The sequence below is a fragment of the Oreochromis niloticus genome, linkage group LG23, assembly GCF_001858045.2.
Source record: "Oreochromis niloticus isolate F11D_XX linkage group LG23, O_niloticus_UMD_NMBU, whole genome shotgun sequence".
Classification (NCBI taxonomy): domain Eukaryota; kingdom Metazoa; phylum Chordata; class Actinopteri; order Cichliformes; family Cichlidae; genus Oreochromis; species Oreochromis niloticus.
Genome location: NC_031986.2, coordinates 23,845,741 through 23,861,360, shown reverse-complemented (window position 1 = coordinate 23,861,360; position 15,620 = coordinate 23,845,741). Strand labels below are relative to the sequence as shown.

General features: G+C 39.7%; 1 protein-coding gene and 1 long non-coding RNA gene across 2 annotated transcripts in view; both read right to left on the bottom strand.

The window, feature by feature from the left end:
* LOC106098971 (uncharacterized) overlaps window positions 1–15,620 on the bottom strand; it is a 242,365-nt gene that overhangs the window by 111,918 nt on the left and 114,827 nt on the right. The gene's annotated exons all lie outside the window — the stretch shown is intronic.
* LOC112843902 (uncharacterized) lies at window positions 10,841–15,617 on the bottom strand. The gene is made up of 2 exons (XR_003216451.1): window positions 15,558–15,617; window positions 10,841–11,210 (listed from the first exon to the last, which is right to left on the bottom strand). It is a non-coding gene; the product is annotated as an uncharacterized LOC112843902 (long non-coding RNA).

Sequence of the window (15,620 nt, the reverse complement as noted above, 5' to 3'; positions counted from 1 at the left end):
CAGGTGAACTGAACTTCAGGTAAGAAGTTATGACCTGCAGTCTATCTGGGTCAGATATAAACCAAGTTTAGGTGGAGTTTATTTTCGTTGTGCTGACTTTTTACAGTCAGTTACAATAACTCGTACTGCGTGCTAGCTAGCATGACGGAGTTTCTATACACCTGGGTGGGTGCTATGATGTTAGTGATAGTGAACTTTATTTTATTCATAAGTTTAGTTAGTAGAGTTGCCAACGGCTCTTTAAAAAATGGAATGGTCCCTCATTCAGAGAAAATATTACGCGTTTAGTATTGAGCTGAGAGAGACGCAGTTTGTCCCGGACTTAAGCTAGAATGAAAAAAAGACACAAAGCTGGAGTTATTCTGTGTCTTTGCTGCACAGCTGCCTCTTCTTCTCTCATTCTCTCCCCTCTCTCTCCTGTTGCTATCATGAAACTGATCAATGATCAGCTGATCGGCTTTTCTCTCTTGTTTGTTTATCGCCCACTTTGCGCCAGAAAGAGGAAACCAGCGGATGTCGCGCTAAACAACAGCAGGACCTTTAAGCTTGATCAGCTGTTGTTAGAATTTATTTAATATTAATTTCTAGTATCAGCTGATGTTTGCTGGAGCCACAGCTGTAAAGCTGCTGGTCATGATGTCGGTTTGGACATGTGGTGAGAGGGAAACATGAAGATGAAACCAGGAGATGTCCTTACTGAATCATCAGAGCTGAACAGGTGATGGAGAAACAGGTTTACCTTTTAGGTGACATGAATGAGTTGAAGGGAAGTTATGAACTGTTTCTGAGAGACAAATAACACCAGGATCCTTTGTAGTGGCAGTGTCACCATGCCAGCTGACTGTATTTCATCATCAGCCAGTGTTGTTCTTTATACATCAATATTACCATAAGTTTATCATAAGGCAGCATAGAAAGTATTTACTTGCTTTCAGGTTTCATTAAATGTTAGTCTTTTCAGTTGTTTCCCCACTTTTTTCTTGTTTCAAAATCAAACACCAGTTTGTGAGAAGATTATCTTCTTTTTTTAATAGGCAGATAAAGTTTTGCATTGGCATTGTCTAATTTGCCAATTGTATGTTAAAAATGTTCGTATTTTAATATTCAAAATGTGTGCACTATATGTCAGTAAAAATACTATGCAAATATTGCTGTCCTTGAATGCTGAATAAACACTGACAAAACACTGATTGTATCTCTTGTACTTTATCAACGCAGTATCTAAAAACTTTGCACTGTAGTGGTTAAAATCTCATTCTAATAAGAGTCAAAAGCTAATTCAGTTATTAGGTTTATAGGGTTATTGAATTATGGTTAACGGTTGGTAGAATTTTTTTAACATTATCTGCCACCCTTCTCCAAATCTGTGCCCCTACCTGGCCCCCCCAACAAAAATTTTCTAGACACGCCACTGACCATGGTAACCACGGACTCCAAGCGGCTGGATCGACGGAGGTCAGACAACAATTTTACATGTATGATCTTAAAACAGGACACAGCCACTATACGTGCTGGCCTCATATCAAATGTGAACGCAGACTGAGTCTATGTTTGACGTTTGCTTTATATCTAATCTTCCTCTCAAACATTTAAACAGCAGCGAGTCTGCAGCTGAGGGAATACAAACTCAAACTGTCGGAACAGGTTCGATCGTGGATTCATTTGGTAATTTATTAAATGTATAACTGTTATTCTAATCTGCTGCTGAGTCTCTGACCCTGATGAAAATGCAGATAACACAGATCACGAACACCAGTTCAGCCAATCACTTTCATTCCACTTTGATCTGCGACAAACTGACGGTTCATCTCTGTTACAGTGTTGCGTTAGACTGCTATAATTTTGTGTTCTTTATGCTGTAGATTTTCACATCTCTGGAATAGTTGGCAGTAATAAGGATGCTTTTCTGTAAAATCATATTGATATGACCCGTGACATATTCGTAGATGACAGTTAGATAATCAGCTGGGAAACTCTGGGTTAACTCAGAGAGCTGAAGATAACGTGGACATGCTGACCTCGCTCCGTGGTGTACAGGTCCGTTTACCCTCATGATTAATATTCACAATAAAAATATTAGCCGGACATCATGAAGTCTGTATGTGTTTCATAGTGTCGAACAACCTTTGTACAGTTAAAGCCAGCAGCTACTACATGACGGATACACCAACGTTATCTCTTTTATGCGTTTATACACAGGTCACGCTGATTACTGAACAAAAACCCAAAGATCAGTTAATCAAATTTATTTGCTCTCTCTCCTCCTTAAACATGTTTTTAATGTTAGTTATAATTCAGAATTGGCGACTGAAACACGTAGGACGCAATATAACCTCAGTAAAAGAAGTCCGTGTCAGCGGGGATTATTACAGCTGTGTACCGGGGCCTGCGCTTTGTCGGCGGTAATAACAGCTCGATTGCTTGCGAGGCGAGCGGGTCTATCCCACGCTTTGCCGTGAGACTGGGCAGACATCTCCGAAATCATCGAAGCACTTTTGCAAAGAGGCTGTATCTTGACAAACCGACCAGACATATGAAGATTAAACCACTACATTCTTGGCTAAAAAATATTTGGTGACACACAAACAGGGTTTTTCAAAGTTCAGTTCTGTTAGCTTCCACATGCCGGTTGCTGTGTGCTAAAAACAATGGCCACCAGGCCAAAGCAATGGTTTTGACTCGATCAGCGTTAACCCCGCCCCCTGAGTTTGATGGGTGAGTCTGACAGATAAAATTAATTCATGATGAGAGCCAGGCGCCAGGACTGCCAAAATGAAATAAATAAATATATCATTAAATAATTAATTAAATGTGTCAATAATTAATTAAAATGTGAAATACATAAATAATTAATTAAATGTGTCAATAATTAATTAATTAAATGTGTCAATAATTAATTAAAATGTGAAATACATAAATAATTAATTAAATGTGTCAATAATTAATTAATTACATGTGTGATAACTATTTATTTAATTAATTAATTCCAATTTTAATTAATTATTGCCACATTTAATTAATTATTTAATGGTGTATTTAATTATTTCATTATGGCAGTCCTGGCGTTCCATAGGAAGTCACCTGTACACAATCTGAAAGAAAAAATAATGAAGTAAAATATGAGCTGTTTCCACATTTGAACTATGACTGTAGTTGTAGTAGCACTCTGACAACTGAATTATCTCAGCAGGAGCAGAATTGCTGTTTCTGATTTCACCTTTAGTGTCACACATTTGTGTTAATCCCTCATAGCCTTCAAACAGAAGCTCTTGTTAGGATGGAACACACACACACACACACACACACACACACACACACACACACACACTACAGATAAATCAAGCTGGATTCACCTATGATGACTATGCAGTCTTGAGGATGCTGATTAGGGGAAAATGTGTATTGATAATGGAAACCAGTAACACTGACTGAACCAATGAAGATTGTAAGGGAGCAAAGTTTGACCCTATCAAGAGGTTATGTTAGAGGCTGAGGAATTTGACTGAGAAATCACTAAAGCACTAAAAATAATAAGAAAGGTGGTAAAAGGAGACTGACAAAGCAACAACTGCAATCTCACATCATTTACTGCTTAAAGGAGTTCTGCACACTGAACGTTTCTATTCTAGCACAACAATTACAATATAATTCAGCTTCCAAGAGCTGAGTTTACTCATTTGATGATGGATTTTATTGGTGATTACCAAAGAGGTCCTGGGTTCAGTTCCCATGCTGGCCGGTCAAGTGCTCATTAATTTATCAGTATGTTAATGCACAGTTCAAGTTCTTCAGTGTAGCTGCACAACATGAAATCAGCAGCAGTGCTGCAGTTTGTGTCCTGTCCTTCCATCATCACAGCTTTAACTGCAGCACCAGAAAAGCTGCCAGATCCTCTTACTTTAAGTTAGTTTATTGGCATCAAAGTCCTTCATTACACGAGATCTCAGGGATGACAACGTTTTACTGGCAGTGACAAAAGTCTTACTCTGCAGTATGAACATGACAGGCCTGCTATAGTTTTGTTTTGTCTTGTTGCACTACAGCCACTGATTCAACCACAAAGTGACTCGAGGTATCTCAAGATCTGAAGTCAGACACTTGACCTATTGCTGAGAAACACTGTCACTATGTGTTCATTAAAAAAGCAGGAGTTTAAAGAAAATGAACATAAATTAAAATTAAATAACTTTTCCTTCCTGTTGGAGAAAAATCCTTTTACTCTGCCTTGTTGGGTTTTTATCTGCTTTTTGTTCAGGTTACTTTATTTAAGAATAACCTTATTGATCCCAGAGGGAACTTCATATTTCTGACAAGGCTCATCTGCTATTTGTATGAAAATTAAAAGCCTGATGAATGATTTTCTGTATTCTCTGTTTTACAACAGAGAGAGGAGTCTTCCAGCACTGATGTTGTAAAGTGGGTGATCAGTGTTGTTCAGGATGGCTTCTAACATCTTTAATGTGCATCCTTCCACCACCTCCCTGATGCTGCCTCCCCAGCAGACTGCAGCATAGAACAGCACACTTGCCACCACAGACTGAAGGAACATCTTCAGTCTTTTGCTCTAGTTTCTTATCTTTTGGTCTGCAGTATTAAGTCCTCACATATAAATTTTTAATCCAAATAAAAACAACAACAGAAAATAAAGATAAGCTAAATAAGCTGATTTAAGTAAATGCAGCGGCCAGCAGTAACAGCTTGGTGTGTGGTTTGTGACCCAGCTGCAGGGGAGGTGTGGAGCAGTGGGTTCAGGGAACGGTGTTAGGGGAGGCTGGCTGTCACAGTTGGTACTCATTATGTCCATCATGTCTATGGGAGGCATAATTTGGCATACCAGGACCCACAAGGGGAGGAGAGCAGCGAGTTCAATCTGGAGTAAAAACATGCTGGGTCTGGAGGACAACCCCTAGTGTGTCACTGGCCCATAGAGGAGTGGACCCTGCAGCTGCTCGTGGCAGGGAGGGCCTGTTCTATCGTGATAAAATAACACAAAGGTGATGGGTTTAAAGACCCAGCAGTTGGAGTGATTTAATTTGAACACGTGTCATGCTCCAAAAAATTATTTTTGATTTCTGACTGAACAAAATGGAGTGAGAGTCCAAGATCTCCAGCAGGGTGAGTGGACACATTATAAGAGTTCTACTAGATGTTTAAGCTACAGTTATAACTTGTGAACCAAAGCCCAACTTTTTAAATACAGAATACATTTTCTTTATGAATTGATTTTAGCTCTGCAAATATTTATGCTGTTATTTTAAACTCCACTGATTAAAAATAGACACCTTTTATGAATAAGATTGATGGCACAGGGGCATGATGGGAAATATATTACCTGTTCTTCCTGACCTTGATCTCTGTCATATGTACAAAATGCCCAAGGACCTGTTGGCAGGATCAGTACAACACCAGGACTTTGGATGTGAGCAGTGTTGTAGCACAAGGACAAAGTTCTGATGGGTGAATGGTTTGTGATTTTGTAAAGGACTGAAACATTGTTACCACCTAAATCTGGAAAATATGTGCTCATACTGTAATGTGTGTGTGTGTGATACATCTAGAAGCACGTCCATTAGAAACGATTGCTGAATGAGGATCTCTATAAAACAGTTTGGTTGTTGGTACATCCAGTGAGGCTTTGAGGACCTTTGGTTAATGGACTTAATGACAATACAGTTGTCTTTGTGTTATCCTAGCACGGCTGGATCTGTTTCTGGCTTGTGATAGCCTGGTTGAAGAAGATAATGTGAGGTTATAGTATAAACTGACTGCGGTTGCTGTCCATGGTGCTCACCAAAGGCTGCAATGATGCTATTCATATTACTGATTATTGCTATAAATGACTTTTGCACTTAAAATGTGTGTTTGAGGGAAAGGGAGAAAATGTGAGATTCTGTGTTTGCTCAAGTAGAACGTGGCAGTAAAGGCCAGCAAAACATCACAGAGTTTTTAAGTCTGAGACAGGGATATAGACTAATATCACTCTTTCTAGCTACACACTTTACTGTGTGGGTGAGGTGTTAGTGTTTGTACACTCGACAGGAAACTTCTAACATGTGTGCACATTATTCTGCAGATTCTTTCCTCCGGCCACTGTTTAGGGGCTGAAATCAGCTTACAAAGAGCATTAGTTATGATTCTGCCATGAAATCAGGTTTGTTTCACTTCAGTACTTAATTTTCCAGAATGTTTGACCTTTGAGCCTGACATGCAATATGCTGTGTTGGTTACATGGCATCACTGTAATGCAAATAAATGATTGTAAACAAAGGTTGTAAAAAATATAGAACTGAAAAGTGATTTTAAAGTATAGCAAGAAGACTAAAGTAACAGTAAAAGTGAAAAATTATAACTGTACAGGGGGCTTAAAGGTAAATTAGGGTCTTTCCTGTTGGTGCCCTTTGGTATGTGTGGCCAAACAATCCAAAAGCTTAATGCTCTGATGTTACATTGTCAAAGAGAAAATGATGTGATGTGACTTTGTGGTTGTTTAGGAGATCCTGGTTCCTCTGTGTGACTGTGCCAGCTGTACTGACACATCCGAGTCTGCTGGAGCTTTTATCTAAATGAGACTGACATACTCGTTAAGTATTTCCTGAATGATACAATCTCCCCATCCCTCTCAAACTGGCATTTTGTTTCTGTACAAATTTCCTGAATTACTGATGCTGTATAATGACTGACTTTGTATAACTACAATCACTGAAACAGAATCACGTCGATCACAGACATCCGAACTTTTATTATTTATTCCCCGAGTCCATATGAAGCTCTACATTAATATGGTAAAAAAAAGTTACATTTAAAAACCTGAAATGCATTAAAGGATGAATTCTTGCATAGTGTTTTTGTATACTCCTGGAGCACTCAGAGCACTTTACACAACATGCCTCATCCACACATTCATACAGGCACTTTCTCTGTGCTTAACTTGGGGTTAGTATCTTGCCTGAGGATATCTGGCAGCAGCCAGGGATCAAACCAGCAACCTTTATATTAGTAGATGACCTGCTCTACCCCCTGAGCTACAGCCACCACTCATTATAAATGAGGTCCATTAACGAGGAAAATTTCATAACAGTGTCACATTAAGAGGACAGAAAATGATCATTATCACATGATCATTTTCTCTTAACATGAAATACAAACTAAAAATGATTTACATGTTTATGATCATTTCTGCCAGTTATGTCAAAGTACCAAACACGGTTTTATCCTGATTGCTGACTTATTGCATCGTTACTCTGAGACATCATTCTAGAGTCTCTCTACTTTGTCCTGTCTGAAACATGTAGACCAGAATAAATACCGTTATCACAAAAGTACAAATAATAAATATGACCGACTCCCTGCACTGATAAAACGGTGATGGCTTCTGTGTTTTGTCTCAATAATATTATAACAGAATCACAATTATTACAGAAATATCAGATATGTAAACATCAAGATGATCATCTGTCAAGTTTCAGCAGGGCCAATATGCAGGACTCTCAGGTTTAACAGGTAAATATAAAAGTGGGCAGATTAAGGGAATGAGACACAGCTGAAACCAATCAGGACAAGCAAACATAAATACAAGGAACAGAGACAAATGACTATCAAAATAAAACAGGAAGTAACTGCATGGGGAAATAAAGACTTGAAATCCAAAAGATTAGACCGAGAACGCAAAACTCAAAATTGTGGGTCTAAGACACAGACTGTGACATCATCACATGACCAATTAGACATCTGACCTCCATCAAAGAAAAATCTGCAGTAGCTCAGAAAGAAAAGAAACAGTGGGAAATTGAAACAAACACTGTTGGCTGCTCTTTGTCTCCATATAAACTGTCTTCAAGTCATTGTAGAAAAAATAAAAAATTAAGATGGTCATCAAAACTCATCTGATCTAATGTCAATGTGTCGTACACCGCGACATTACACTGAGTCCATGAACACAGTATCAGTGCTCCCACTCCACCCAATATTTTCATGCAATGATGACAAGAACAGAGGAAACCAGTGAATCCCTGATGATGATGATGTTCATGATGATGATGATGATGATGACGAGTGCTTCACCAGATCTCAAACTGCTTGTGTTCCTTGAAGGCTGCTCTGTGCACGATGTTGTTGCTGTAGAGTCTAGAAAGAGACCAAAGCAGAGAGAGCAAACGTCACTCATTCACTCAGAACAACATGAATCCATGTGAGCTCAGACTGTGAATGATTCCTCTGAGAGTCTGAGGAGAAACTCCTTCACTGATGGGGACTGATTCATGTTGGCTCACCGCACACAGTCGATGGAGGGGTTGATGGAGAGCAGCTGCAGTAACACATCAGTCGAAGCATCAGTGATCTGATTGTGACTCAGACTGTAACACAAACACAACAAGTGGCTCTAATTGTTTGCTGCACATTATATTATTGTAGTGTGTGTGAACCAGCTGATGGTTATTGGTGCCTCCCAGAGAAGGATCAGTGTGTGACACTCACTCCAGGACTTGGACTTTGTGCAGATGTGTGATGAGAGGGAGCAGCAGCTGGTCAGTGAGCTGACAGTGACTGAGGTCCAGCTCTGTCAGCCCTTCACACGAGTCCAGCATCTGGACCAAAGCCCCACAGGCCCTCTGATCCAGCGTGCTGTGACTGAGATCCAGCTCTCCACCCAGAGCTCTACACAGGGACACCGCCCGCCTCACTGTGTCCCTCTCACTGTTCACAGGAACCAGAGACAGCAGCTGGAGGAGGACAGTTTTACTGACTCTAAACAGGACAAACAGAGTAAAGAGAAACTGTCAGGATGCATCAACACCAGTGTCAACGAGCTTCTCTCTGGTTTAGACTCTTCAGTGGTCTTTCCCACCTGAGGCGGACCCTGTGGAGGACAGGAAACAGCAGGTCCAGCACGCTGTCCTCCACCTCACAGTCTCGCAGGTCGAGCTGTGTGTCCCGGCTGCTGTGTGTCAGGATGGTGGAGACGGCCCTGCAGTCATCAGCAGTCAGACTCAGAGGCTCAGGCTGATCCTCCTCTGGTAGCTCCACACAGGAGGAGCAGGACAGATCCAAGCTGTGCTGCAGAGTCCTCAGCAGGCCTGACACTGCCTCCTGCTGGACGTCACAGGCAGCACAGCAGTGGATGAACCTCAGCAGCTGATTCCTGTCAACACTGCAAGGAAAAACATGCAGAAATGAACCAGTTGATGACTCTGTGTTGGACAGCACTGAGAAACAAGCTGTAATATCTGACCTGAGATGAGAAACTTTGTCCAGCATGAAGAGGATGGACTCTACTCCCTCTGCTGGTATGGAGGTCCACAGGAGGTTCAGTTTGACTCCGTCTCCGTGTTTGAGGATGAAGATCAGAGCAGCACAGTCCACTGAGTCCAGCTCTCTGCAGCTCAGGTTGATCACATGACCAAGTGACCTCAGTAAACTGGGTACAGCGTGACTGTCATGAGCTCTGTAGAGCTCTCTGATGGAGCTCAACACAAAGCTGGGACTGGGCCTGAAAACAAACAGTTTATTTCCAACTTTGTTTAAAGGATCCATAAACTGCTGATTAAAGATGAGACAGCATTTCAAATCCTCCTGATTAAACAGCAGAAACTGTGTTTGGTAAAAGATCAAACTACATTCAGCACCTTTTAAACACAATCCTGTCCAGAAAGGGAAGCAGACGTGTGGTTTCCTCTTGTAAGAAGAGGTTCTTCCTCAGGTCCACAGTGATGGTCTGAGCGGACGCCTGCTGCAGCAGATAGTGAAGAAGCTCCCAGTTCAGACAGCAGGAGGTCAGGTCTCCACCAACCTTACTGAAGAAGGACAACGTCAAGTCCTTGTCCTGGATTTCATGGAGGAGACACAGAAGCTGCTGGAAGCTCTCTTCACTCAGTCTGCAAAAAAAGAAAGAGAGAGAAAAACAAGTTAATCTGTTTTTAAAAACTACATTTTATTTGGCCTGTGATGTTCAGGAAAGACATTTACTTGACTGTTAGAGGACCATCATGGAGCAGCAGTGTAATGAGACCCTGAGCAGAGATGCAGGTCTCAGTCAGGTCTAACCGTGCGACTGTCCAGTATCTCAGCAGGGAAGCCAAACTACTGACAGCCCTCAACATTACTCTCTGTGATGGTCGGGCTTTCTTAGGCACAAGAGAAAGCTCTTCAACAGCCAGCGGACAGACCACTCTGCCTCTTCTTACCCACTGAAACAGGAGCAAGGACATGTCGATGGAAAGCCTGAAGATCACAGAGACAAAAGAGCAGAAATGATGAACACCAAGAACTAAAGATTCAAAGTGGACACAGATAAATGGTGTTAGAAGAACAAGAGAGAGTCATGATTTCACTTCCTGCCTCAGACTGTGTAGTTGTGTTGTGTGTCTAAAGAGGAGAGCGGCTCCTCTGGCAGACATCTTGCTGGGTGTGAGGATGAGATCCACTTTAGAGCCACACAGTTTGAGAACTCTCCCCACAGACCAGCAGCTTTTCCTGTGTAACTCTCCTGTTAACAGCAGCTGGAACCCCAGGAGCTGCAGCAGAGACTCCAGCTGCTGGGCCTCCTCTCTGGATCTTACAAACATGGATGTACACACACTCTGGAAGAAGTCTGGATCACAGCTGAAACACAGTGGAGATGAAATGAGAAAACACAGGATGAGTTACACTGTCAAACACTACAGACTAATATAATATTGAAAACAAAGAACTGATTAATGAAATCAACCAATGACTGGACTAAAAAATGTACAAATGAAAGTATTTCTTAACATTTGTCTAACCTGAGCTGTGAGATATAAGGCAGACACTGAAGGAAACTCCTCACTTCACTCTCTTCATGTGAGCAGCCTGTCAGCTCCACTTGTTTCTTCTCTGGTTGGAGTTTCAGCACTTCCAGGAGGATGGAGGTCTTTCTCTCTGAGAGCTTTATGGACCAGACTGCAGGAGCTGACTGGAAAACTGACTGTAATGATGGAAGGACACTCAAGCCTGTTTTAGGCTCACAGTCCTTCATATGAGAGTACAGATCCAGCAGGAAATCACACTGATACTCCAGATAATCATCATCATCCATGTCTCTCTCATTAACAGGGAATGTTTGATATGTGCACACTGATGATAACAGCTCCAGTATCTTCTCTCCTGTCTGCTGTTCTCTCTCTGCTGCTGCACAGAACAGATTCACAAAGAACCTGACTGCTTCATGAAGATCTGACCTATCAGGATAAACCCTGGAACAATAAGAAGGAAACATTTAGTGATGATCTGAGCTGCATAAATACAACCACACACTACTGATGGACTCCATCTTGTCCATGTGTGTCCTGTATATATAATGAAAGTCCATTTTAAAGCCATCTTCCATCAGAGCAGCTGAACATTGTTTTTAGACTGTTACTGACTCACAACACAAACACTAATCCTGTGTGTGAAATCACTGCGTGCTGAACTGTAACTGTCATTTTATTTGCTGTCTGACTTTAGAGAGTAAAACACTAAATATCAACAATATAGAAACACAGAGTGGAACAACAACATCTACACTTCATATCTTGTACAACAGCAGCTTCACCTGCTGCTCAGATCACACACGTGGAAATCACACTTATTGTGCACATCTACACACCTTTGATTACATTCAAACAGTATAACTAGTTCACATATAGTAACAGCTCTTTTCTTTTTTACTAGCTTAAATCTGACATGTTATTCCAAAAACCAACAGCAGTGTTGATTTCAAGTTTGTCAGAACTGCCAAGAATTATTTTTACTTTTCATGACGATGTTTCATCATGACTGTGTTGTTGTTACTGAGCTACAGTGTTCATATTAATCACATTATTTCATTATTTCCATACAGGGAGAAGATTATCACATGTTTTCAGACTCTTTCGGTCAAATAGCCAAATAATAAAATCTGCGTGCTCCACACTCTTCTGTGATTCACTTGTTCAGTCACACAGGGACCTTCATTAACTTGGATCAGCTGGTAACAACTCACTGAAACACAACTGATTTTAAACATTCAAAATATATTAATCAATATGAGCATTTTGAAACTAACAAATTACTTTTTTATATGAGCTTATTTAATTTATAATAAAGCTTCATTTTTATGAACTGATCACACATGTATTTAAAATATCCACCTTCAAGGCAACAAAGAACTATATAATCAAATAACCACAGTGGTGTACAGAGAACAAAGTTTCTCTCTGAAATATGGCAGAGTCGAAATATAACTGAAATATGAGCCAATGGGGATAAAATCACAATGTGTAAGCATAAAACTGATGACAAAAATATAATATTACAATATGAAAGTGCACAATTACAGTAAATTTTATGGAAATTAAATATTTTTTCTAGTGATTCAGTTCATTTACCTGAGCTGTGAGATATAAGGCAGAAACTGGAGGAAACTCCTCACTTCACTCTCTTCATGTGAGCAGCCTGTCAGCTCCACTTGTTTCTTCTCTGGTTGGAGTTTCAGCACTTCCAGGAGGATGGAGGTCTTTCTCTCTGAGAGCTTTATGGACCAGACTGCAGGAGCTGACTGGTAAACTGACTGTAATGATGGAAGGACACTCAAGCCTGTTTTAGTCTCACAGTCCTTCATATGAGAGTACAGATCCAGCAGGAAATCAGACACATAAGAATCATCCATGTATCTCTCATGAACAGGGAATGTTTGATATGTGCACACTGATGATAACAGCTCCAGTATCTTCTCTCCTGTCTGCTGTTCTCTCTCTGCTGCTGCACAGAACAGATTCACAAAGAACCTGACTGCTTCATGAAGATCTGACCTCAGAGGAACAACACTGGAACAATAAGAAGGAAACATTTAGTGATGATTTGATCTGAGCTGCATAAACACAACCACACACTACTGATGGACTCCATCTTGTCCATGTGTGTCCTGTATACAATGAAAGTCCATTTTAAAGCCATCTTCCATCAGAGCAGCTGAACATTGTTTTAGACTGTTACTGACTCACAACACAAACACTAATCCTGTGTGTGAAATCACTGCGTACTGAACTGTAACTGTCATTTTATTTGCTGTCTGACTTTACAGAGTAAAACACTAAATATCAACAACATAGAAACACAGAGTGGAACAACAACATCTACACTTCATATCTTGTACAACAGCAGCTTCACCTGCTGCTCAGATCACACACGTGGAAATCACACTTATTGTGCACATCTACACACCTTTGATTACATTCAAACAGTATAACTAGTTCACATATAGTAACAGCTCTTTTCTTTTTTACTAGCTTAAATCTGACATGTTATTCCAAAAACCAACAGCAGTGTTGATTTCAAGTTTGTCAGAACTGCCAAGAATTATTTTTATTTTTCATGACGATGTTTCATCATGACTGTGTTGTTGTTACTGAGCTACAGTGTTCATATTAATCACATTATTTCATTATTTCCATACAAGGAGAAGATTATCACATCTTTTCAGTCTCTTTCAGTCAAATAGCCAAATAATAAAATCTGTGTGCTCCACACTCTTCTGTGATTCACTTGTTCAGTCACACAGGGACCTTCATTAACTTGGATCAGCTGGTAACAACTCACTGAAACACAACTGATTTTAAACATTCAAAATATATTAATCAATATGAGCATTTTGAAACTAACAAATTACTTTTTTATATGAGCTTATTTAATTTATTATTATAAGGCTTCATTTTTATGAACTGATCAGACATGTATTTAAAATATCCACCTTCAAGGCAACAAAGAACTATATAATCAAATAACCACAGTGGTGTACAGAGAACAAAGTTTCTCTCTGAAATATGGCAGAGTCGAAATATAACTGAAATATGAGCCAATGGGGATAAAATCACAATGTGTAAACATAAAACTGATGACAAAAATATAATATTACAATATGAAAGTGCACAATTACAGTAAATTTTATGGAAATTAAATATTTTTTCTAGTGATTCAGTTCATTTACCTGAGCTGTGAGATATAAGGCAGACACTGCAGGAAACTCCTCACTTCACTCTCTTCATGTGAGCAGCCTGTCAGCTTCACTTGTTTCTTCTCTGGTTGGAGTTTCAGCACTTCCAGGAGGATGGAGGTCTTTGTCTCTGAGAGGTTTATGGACCAGACTGCAGGAGCTGACTGGAAAACTGACTGTAATGATGGAAGGACACTCAAGCCTGTTTTAGTCTCACAGTCCTTCATATGAGAGTACAGATCCAGCAGGAAATCAGAAACATAAGAATCATCCATGTATCTCTCATGAACAGGGAATCTTTGATATGTGCACACTGATGATAACAGCTCCAGTATCTTCTCTCCTGTCTGCTGTTCTCTCCCTGCTGCTGCACAGAACAGATTCACAAAGAACCTGACTGCTTCATGAAGACGTGACCTCTCAATATCAACACTGGAACAATAAGAAGGAAACATTTAGTGATGATTTGATCTGAGCGGCATAAACACAACCACACACTACTGATGGACTCCATCTTGTCCATGTGTGTCCTGTATATAATGAAAGTCCATTTTAAAGCCATCTTCCATCAGAGCAGCTGAACATTGTTTTTAGACTGTTACTGACTCACAACACAAACACTAATCCTGTGTGTGAAATCACTGCGTGCTGAACTGTAACTGTCATTTTATTTGCTGTCTGACTTTAGAGAGTAAAACACTAAATATCAACAACATAGAAACACAGAGTGGAACAACAACATCTACACTTCATATCTTGTACAACAGCAGCTTCACCTGCTGCTCAGATCACACACGTGTAAATCACACTTATTGTGCACATCTACACACCTTTGATTACATTCAAACAGTATAACTAGTTCACATATAGTAACAGCTCTTTTCTTTTTTACTAGCTTAAATCTGACATGTTATTCCAAAAACCAACAGCAGTGTTGATTTCAAGTTTGTCAGAACTGCCAAGAATTATTTTTATTTTTCATGACGATGTTTCATCATGACTGTGTTGTTGTTACTGAGCTACAGTGTTCATATTAATCACATTATTTCATTATTTTCATACAGGGAGAAGATGATCACGTTTTCAGACTCTTTCGGTCAAATAGCCAAATAATAAAATCTGTGTGCTCCACACTCTTCTGTGATTCACTGGTTCAGTCACACAGGGACCTTCATTAACTTGGATCAGCTGGTAACAACTCACTGAAACACAACTGATTTTAAACATTCAAAATATATTAATCAATATGAGCATTTTGAAACTAACAAATTACTTTTTTATATGAGCTTATTTAATTTATTATAAGGCTTCATTTTTATGAACTGATCACACATGTATTTAAAATATCCACCTTCAAGGCAAGAAAGAACTATATAATCAAATAACCACAGTGGTGTACAGAGAACAAAGTTTCTCTCTGAAATATGGCAGAGTCGAAATATAACTGAAATATGAGCCAATGGGGATAAAATCACAATGTGTAAACATAAAACTGATGACAAAAATATAATATTACAATATGAAAGTGCACAATTACAGTAAATTTTATGGAAATTAAATATTTTTTCTAGTGATTCAGTTCATTTACCTGAGCTGTGAGATATAAGGCAGACACTGCAGGAAACTCCTCACTTCACTCTCTTCATGTGAG